The sequence below is a fragment of the Elaeis guineensis genome, chromosome 15 (genome assembly GCF_000442705.2).
Source record: "Elaeis guineensis isolate ETL-2024a chromosome 15, EG11, whole genome shotgun sequence".
Taxonomy (NCBI): Eukaryota; Viridiplantae; Streptophyta; class Magnoliopsida; order Arecales; family Arecaceae; genus Elaeis; species Elaeis guineensis.
Window position 1 is genome coordinate 33,894,446 of NC_026007.2, and position 8,117 is coordinate 33,902,562.

Consider the following 8,117-nt stretch of genomic DNA (forward strand, 5'->3'; position numbering starts at 1 on the left):
AAGATTTGCACATCAAGTTTTTGGCACCGTTGCCGGGGATTTGGCGTTTTAAATTATTTTCAAATATTTATTCTTCATGCTTTATAACTCTCTTTCTTTTTTCTTTAGGTTTCTAGATTTAGTTGGTGATTGCTGGAAAACTCAGGTATGCTTCTAATTTCTCTTTTATTATTTTTAGTTAATTACTTTTCCTTTTAGACCTAATCATTTGAATTTACTTAATCATAAAAAAAAAAAAAAAATAAAATACATTTCATAATCGTGAAGTAAAATATCAAAAAAAAAAATTTTAAATTAAAATCTTTTACATTCTTGGTCATCTTGTTTATTTGCATTTGCATTTTCATAATTAATCTAAGGGCATCAACCCATTAACAAGATAAGATGGGAATTTCATTACCCTTCCTTAGCCCAAAAACCATCTCCATCATATTGCATTACCTAGACCTTTAATCTTAAAATCAATTAGACGTCAACCTTAAGGAATTCGAGCTCAATAGGACAAGGAACCCTAAGAGTTCTACCAAGTTTGAGTTGTTTGATTAGTTGGTGTCTAGGCAAGTCCCTGAGGGTGGTTTGTTAAATTGGTTCAGTTGCTGGCCTGGCCAACTCGTTTGGTGCCTAGAAAGGCAACGATGAGTGAACCTCCCACCTCTTATACTTACCTGGCTAACTAGTTGATCAATCTCCACTTGGAAGGCTTGAAGGGTCATCTTGGAACAGTTAGGAGCTGTCTAGATTTAGGTTAACCCTAGGATAGATTGAGTTTAATTTATTGTTTCACTTGTTTGAAAAATAAAAAAAAATTTATTAAAATTTAAATTAATTTGGTTACTTTTTTTTAGATTTAGGACTCAGGATCTTTTCTTTAGAACTTTTTCTCTTTTCTTTCTTTTTCTTATACATAAAAATTTTATAAAAAAAAAGTTGTATAAACATCGAGAACCATACACCTCGTGTGTGGAGAAGAGTGTCGGGTCGTCTAGTTAGAATTGAGTCAATTCCTGTTGTTCCAATGGCTGAACCAATCCAACCCATGACCCTTAAAGATTTGTGTTATCCAGTTGGCTCCATCCAACCATCTTGTATCAGGTTGCCACAACCCTCAGCTAACAATTTTGAAATCAAACCTCAAATCATAAATATGCTTCCAAAATTTACAGGATTAGAGGATGCTTATATATTTATTAGAGAATTTGAGGAAGTATGTGCAACCATGAAACTGCAATTAACAGAGGATGAGGTCAAACTTAGATTAATCAACTTTGCCCTTAAGGATAATGCTAAAAAGTGGCTTTATAGTCTGCCAAACCATTCTGTCACTACCTGGGAGGGCTTTGTGAGAATATTTTTGAAAAAGTATTTCTCCCATCATAAAACAGCTAGGATTAGGAATGAAATAAATCAATTTTACCAACTAGCTGGTGAATCATTTTGGAAGTACTTTGATCGTTTCAAAAATCTTTTGACCCAATGCCCACACCATGGAATAGAAACTTGGAGACTATACCAGATCATCTATGAGGGGTTAGATTCAAACTCAAGAACCATGCTAGAGTCCATTTGCCAAGGCCAATTTATGGACAAAGAAACTACTGAAGCTTGGCAATTCTTAGAAGACCTAGCCGAAAAAAATTTACAGTGGGAAACAACTAGGGAACCTGATAAAGCTACACCTTCAAGAGGAGGAATGCATCAAATTCAACCAACCCTAGCATCAGAGGCCAAGATTGCAACCTTAACACGTAGATTGGAAGCCTTAGAATTACAGAGACCAGCCAATGTAAATCAAATATCTGCACCCATGTGTAAAGGGTGCAATGCACCAGACCATGTCTTAGAAGAATGTTCCTACTCGAATGAGTGTGCACAGGTGAATGCCACCTATCAAGGACCATTGAACAATCCTTATGCACCCACATATAACCCAGGTTGGAGGAATCACCCGAATTTCTCATGGTTTCAGAATCCTAATGTAGGCAATCCAAATTTCAATCAGCAAAATCTAAGGTCCAACCCAGTGATGAACAACTCGCCAGGCTTCCATGATAATGATAAGAAAATTATCTCTTTAGAAAAAAGCCTAGAAGCCATGATGAAGACACATACCAGCTTTATGCAAACCACGGGTCAACTCATAAATAATAACACCCAAGCTATAGCCCGTCTGGAAATGCAAGTAAGTCAGCTGGCTTCGACCATTAGTGAACGAGAACATGGTAGGTTACCTAGCCAACCTGAGCCAAATCCTAGGAACCAAAATGGTCCACGACCCCAACAAGGAAACCAAGTTAATGGTGTAAATGCCATTCATACCTTAAGATCGGGAAAACAAATAGACAATAAGGTAGTTGCACTTGATGATATAGAGGACTCATCTGCCGAGTCACCTTCTAAAACTACTACCTTTCAACCTCAAGCACCAGAAACTAAAAATTCACCTAGTCCAGTACTTAAAAGTCCTAGAGCTCCTTTTCCAAACAGACTGAAATCCAATAAATTTGAATATTTAGACAAAATTTTAGAGGTATTTAAACAAGTCCAAGTTAATATTCCTCTTTTAGATATAATCCATCAGGTTCCAACTTATGCCAAATTTTTAAAAGATCTTTGCACTAGGAAAAGGACCACTAATGTACCAAAGAAAGCATTTTTGGCTGCAAGTGTCAGTTCATACCTATCTAGCCATGTGCCAATTAAATATAAGGACCCTGGAGCTCCAACAATTTCTTGTGTTATTGGAGAAACCAATATAAAAAAAGCCTTGCTAGATCTAGGAGCTAGTGTGAATATCCTTCCATATTCGGTGTATGAGCAACTAGGATTAGAAAAACTTCAACCTACTGGGATCACATTACAGTTAGCCGATAGATCTCTCAGGATCCCTAAGGGAATGGTCGAGGATGTTCTGATAAAGGTTGAAAATTTTATTTTTCCTATAGATTTTATTGTTTTAGAGACTGAGCCAGTTGCGAATCCTAAAGGACATATACCTATCATTTTAGGAAGACCATTCTTAGCTACGCCCAATGCTGAAATCAATTGTCGAAATGGTCTAATGAAGTTATCTTTTGGGAATATGACCATTGAGCTTAATGTTTTTAACTTAGAACAGGAATCCTCTTCTCATGCTGATGTCAATGTAGTCCAAGATGGTATTTATGAATCCATTGACATTAGTGATGATGAAGTCGACCTAGAGTCTAACCCCTGGTTAATCCATGAGTCTGAGGATGTCAATGAAATACTTAAAGAAAATCAGATTAATCAGGAATCGACACTTCCTACTGAACTAATCATTGAGATGGTGAAATCATCACCTAAACCATCGATAGAGGAAGCACCCATTTTAGAACTGAAACTCCTCCCAGAACATCTCAAGTATGCATATCTAGGACCCAAAGAAACTTTGCCTGTAATTATTGCATCAGACCTAGATACGAAGCAAGAGGAGGAGTTAGTGTCAGTTCTAAAAGCAAATCAAGAAGCAATAGGTTGGACCATAGCAGATATCAAAGGAATAAGCCCTTCTATAGTTCAACATAGAATATACTTAGAGGAAGAGGCTAAACCAACAAGAGAAGCCCAAAGAAGGCTTAATCCAGCTATGAAGGATGTAGTTAAAAAGGAGATTCTGAAACTCTTAGATAGTGGAATAATTTATCCTATTTTTGATAGCTCTTGGGTAAGCCCAGTTCAAGTAGTACCCAAGAAATCTGGGGTAACAGTGGTCCAAAATGATGCAAACGAACTTATCCCAACTAGGACCCAAACGGGATGGAGGGTCTGTATAGACTATAGAAAGTTGAATGCTGCGACAAGGAAAGATCACTTTCCTTTGCCATTTATTGATCAAATGTTGGAAAGACTAGCCGGACAAGAGTTTTACTATTTTCTTGATGGATACTCCGGTTACAACCAGATCCCCATAGCCGCTGAAGATCAAGAAAAGACTACATTCACCTGTCCATTTGGTACTTTTGCCTATAGACGAATGCTCTTTGGACTATGTAATGCACCGGCAACCTTCCAGAGATGCATGATCAGCATGTTTTCAGATATGATAGAACGATTTCTAGAAATTTTTGTGGATGACTTTTCTGTTTTTGGCCTAACCTTCTCCGAGTGTCTGAATCACCTGCAATTAGTTCTAGAACGATGTAAGGAGAAGCACTTAGTTCTCAACTGGGAAAAATATCAGTTTATGGTCAAACAAGAAATAGTTCTTGGCCATGTCATTTCTAAAAAGGAGATTGAAGTGGACAAGGCCAAAATAGATCTAATTGGAAGTCTTCCACCACCTAAATCTGTGAAAGAAATACGTTCATTTTTAGGTCATGCTGGATTCTATAGAAGGTTTATTGCCAACTTTAGCAAAGTAGCATATCCACTGACTAATCTTTTGGCAAAGGATACCAAATTTGAATTTACTCATGAGTGCTTGGAATCTTTTGAATTTCTAAAAAAAGCACTTGTATCAGCTCCAATCATTCATCCTCCTGTCTGGTCTGAACCATTTGAATTAATGTGTGATGCGTCCGATCATGTTGTGGGTGCAATCTTAGGTCAACGGATAAATAAACTGCCTAGAGTGATATATTATGCAAGTAAAACCTTAAATGATGCGCAGCTTAACTACACCACAACTGAGAAGGAGTTCCTTGCCGTTGTCTTTGCTTTAGAGAAATTTAGATCTTATTTGGTTGGGACCCACACCATTGTTTACACCGATCACTCAGCCATTAGACATCTCCTAGCAAAGAAGGATGCCAAAGCACGCTTAATCAGATGGATTTTGCTCCTTCAAGAATTTGACCTAGAAATTAGGGACAAGAAAGGCACTAAGAATGTTGTAGCAGATCATTTGTCCCGAATTCCAGTCGCACCATCTAGTGAACCACCCATCAATGAATCTTTCTCAGATGAGCAACTCATGTCTGTGTCTACTGAACCTTGGTTTGCTGATATTATAAATTATTTAGCCATAGGTAAGATACCTTCTCATTGGACTAAGCAGGATAAATATAAATTCTTTGCCCAAGTGAAGTATTTCATTTGGGATGATCCTTATCTTTTTAAACAATGTCCTGATCAAATTATTAGAAGGTGTATCCCAGATAACGAAGTCATGAATATTTTATCTTTTTGTCATGATCAAGCATGTGGGGTTCACTTCACGTCTAAGAAAACTGCTGCTAAGGTTCTCCAATGTGGTTTTTATTGGCCCAATTTATTTAAGGATGCTCATGAATATTGTAAAAGTTGTGCTCAATGTCAGAAAATGGGTCGAATCACCAAGCAACACATGATGCCACTCAACCTGTTGGTGCAAAAATCTGCTTGCGCCGGAGAAGCTGGAGTCGAGGGAGTCGCGGTCGCCGTCGGGACCTGCAAAAGAAGTCTAAACCGGAGGTGGGGTTGCTCCGACAAGACCTTTCGACGGTCAAGTCAGTTCTCTGCCTCAACAAGAATGGTGTGCTCGAACGGAAATTTTAGCAGAGTTTCTAGGTAAAATGAGAGCTTATAGAATAACGTATCTGGGGTTTCCCTTTTATAGGCGGAGGGGGCAACAAATTGATAGTGACACCTGTAACCATCTGGTAGTGGGCCGCCCATGGTCAGGAAAAGTTTGTTGCGGTGAGTAGTTGGGTGGACCCGTGGCTATTACCGGGGCGTGCCACGTGGAGTCTGCCATGAGAAGCGGAGCGGCGTCCGTTGTCGCGACTTGCCAGAGGATAGGAGAATCGCGTGGTATCCATCGCAGGAAGTGGAGCAGAACCGTGGCCATTATTACGGCCTGCCAAGGAGTGATGGAGCCGCATGGAATCCGTCGTAGGAGACGGAGCAGGGTCGTGGAGTGATGGAGCCGCGTGGAATCTGCCACAGGGAATGGAGCAGAATCGCGGCTGTTACTGTAGTGCGCTAAGGGGCGAAGGTCTACTGGCTGAAGTCCGGCTGGAGTGTCTGGCGGAGAAAGATAGTTAGCCATCTGTCCAAAAGGAGCTCGGAATCCAGCTTTCGCAGGAGTTCGGATGGAGTCTTCCTTCAGCCACAGCAGGGGGCGGGGCCCGGCTCCCGTAGGAGCCCGGGCGGAGCTTACCAGCAGTTGAAGTTGGTGACGGAGCCCGGCTCCCGTAGGAGTCTGGGCAGAGTCTTCCTGCAATTAAAGTCAGGTACGAAGTCCGGCTCCCGTAGGAGTCCGGACGGAGTTTACCAGCAGTTGAAGTTGGCGACGGAGCCCGACTCCCGTAGGAGTCTGGGCGGAGTCCTCCTTGCGGTTGAAGTCATGGACGAAGCCTGGCTCCCGTAGGAGTCCAGACGGCGCTTACCAGCAGTGGAAGTTGGCGACAGAGCCCGGCTCCCGTAGGAGTCCGGGCGGAGTCCTCCTTGCGGTCGAAGTCGTGGACGGAGCCCGGCTCCCGTAGGAGTCCGGGCAGCGCTCACCAGCAGTTGAAGGTGGCGACGGAGCCCGGCTCCCGTAGGAGTCCGGGTGGAGTCCTCCTTGCGGTCGAAGTCGTGAACAGAGCCCGGCTCCCGTAGGAGTCCGGGCGGAGTCTTCTTGCAATTAAAGTCAGGCGCGAAGTCCGGCCCCCGTAGGAGTCCGGACGGAGCTTACCAGCAGTTGAAGTTGGCGACGGAGCCCGGCTCCCGTAGGAGTCCGGACGGAGTCCTCCTTGCGGTCGAAGTCGTGGACGGAGCCCGACTCCCGTAGGAGTCCGGGTGGCGCTTACCAGCAGTTGATGTTGGCGACGGAGCCCGACTCCCGTAAGAGTCCGGGCGGAGTCCTCCTTACGGTCGAAGTCGTGGATGGAGCCCGGCTCCCGTAGGAGTCCGGACGGAGTCTTCCTGCAGTTGAAGTTGGCGATGGAGCCCGGCTCCCGTAGGAGTCTGGGCGGAGTCCTCCTTGCGGTCGAAGTCATGGATGGAGCCCGGCTCCCGTAGGGTCCGGGCGGAGTCTTCCTGCAATTAAAGTCAGGCGCGAAGTCCGGCCCCCGTAGGAGTCCGGACGGAGCTTACCAGCAGTTGAAGTTGACGACGGAGCCTGGCTCCCGTAGGAGTCCGGACGGAGTCCTCCTTGCGATCGAAGTTGACGACGGAGCCTGGCTCCCGTAGGAGTCCGGGCGGCGCTTACCAGCAGTTGAAGTTGGCGACGGAGCCCGACTCCCGTAGGAGTCCGGGCGGAGTCCTCCTTACGGTCGAAGTCGTGGACGGAGCCCGGCTCCCGTAGGAGTCCGGACGGAGTCTTCCGGCAATTAAAGTCAGGCGTGAAGTCCGGCCCCCGTAGGAGTCCGGACGGAGTTTACCAGCAATTGAAATTGGCGACGGAGCCCGACTCCCGTAGGAGTCCGGGCGGAGTCCTCCTTGCGGTCGAAGTCGTGGATGGAGCCCGGCTCCCGTAGGAGTCCGGGCGGAGCTTACCAGCAGTTGAAGTTGGCGACGAAGCCCGGCTCCCGTAGGAGTTCGGGCGGAGTCCTCCTTGCGGTCGAAGTCGTGGACGGAGCCCGACTTTCGTAGGAGTCTGGGCGGCGCTTACCAGCAGTTGAAGTTGGCGACGGAGCCCGGCTCCCGTAGGAGTCCGGGCGGAGTCCTCCTTGCGGTCAAAGTCGTGGACGGAGCCCAGCTCCCATAGGAGTTCGGGCAGAGTCTTCCTGCAATTAAAGTCAGGCACGAAGTCCGGCCCCCGTAGGAGTCCGGACGGAGCTTACCAGCAGTTGAAGTTAGCGACGGAGCCCGGCTCCCGTAGGAGTTCGGACGGAGTCCTCCTTGCGGTCGAAGTCATGGACGGAGTCCGCCTCCAATAGGAGTCCGAGCGGCGCTTACCAGCAGTTGAAGTTGGCGATGGAGCCCCGACTCCCGTAGGAGTCCGGGAGGAGTCCTCCTTACGGTCGAAGTCATGGACGGAGCCCGACTCCCGTAGGAGTCCGGACGGAGTCTTCCTGCAGTTGAAGTTGGCAATGGAGCCCGGCTCCCGTAGGAGTCCGGGTGGAGTCCTCTTTGCAGTCGAAGTCGTGGACGGAGCCCGGCTCTCGTAGGAGTCCGGGCAGAGTCTTCCTGCAATTAAAGTCAGGCGTGAAGTCCGACCCCCGTGGGAGTCCGGACGGAGCTTACCAGCAGTT

At 45.7% G+C, this 8,117-nt stretch overlaps 1 non-coding gene across 1 annotated transcript; it reads right to left on the bottom strand.

Moving 5' to 3' along the window:
- Nucleotides 1–1,384: 1,384 nt before the first annotated feature.
- Nucleotides 1,385–1,491, bottom strand: LOC140854191 (small nucleolar RNA R71). Its single transcript, XR_012137325.1, has one exon. It is a non-coding gene; the product is annotated as a small nucleolar RNA R71 (small nucleolar RNA).
- Between the last annotated feature and the right edge of the window lie 6,626 nt (nucleotides 1,492–8,117).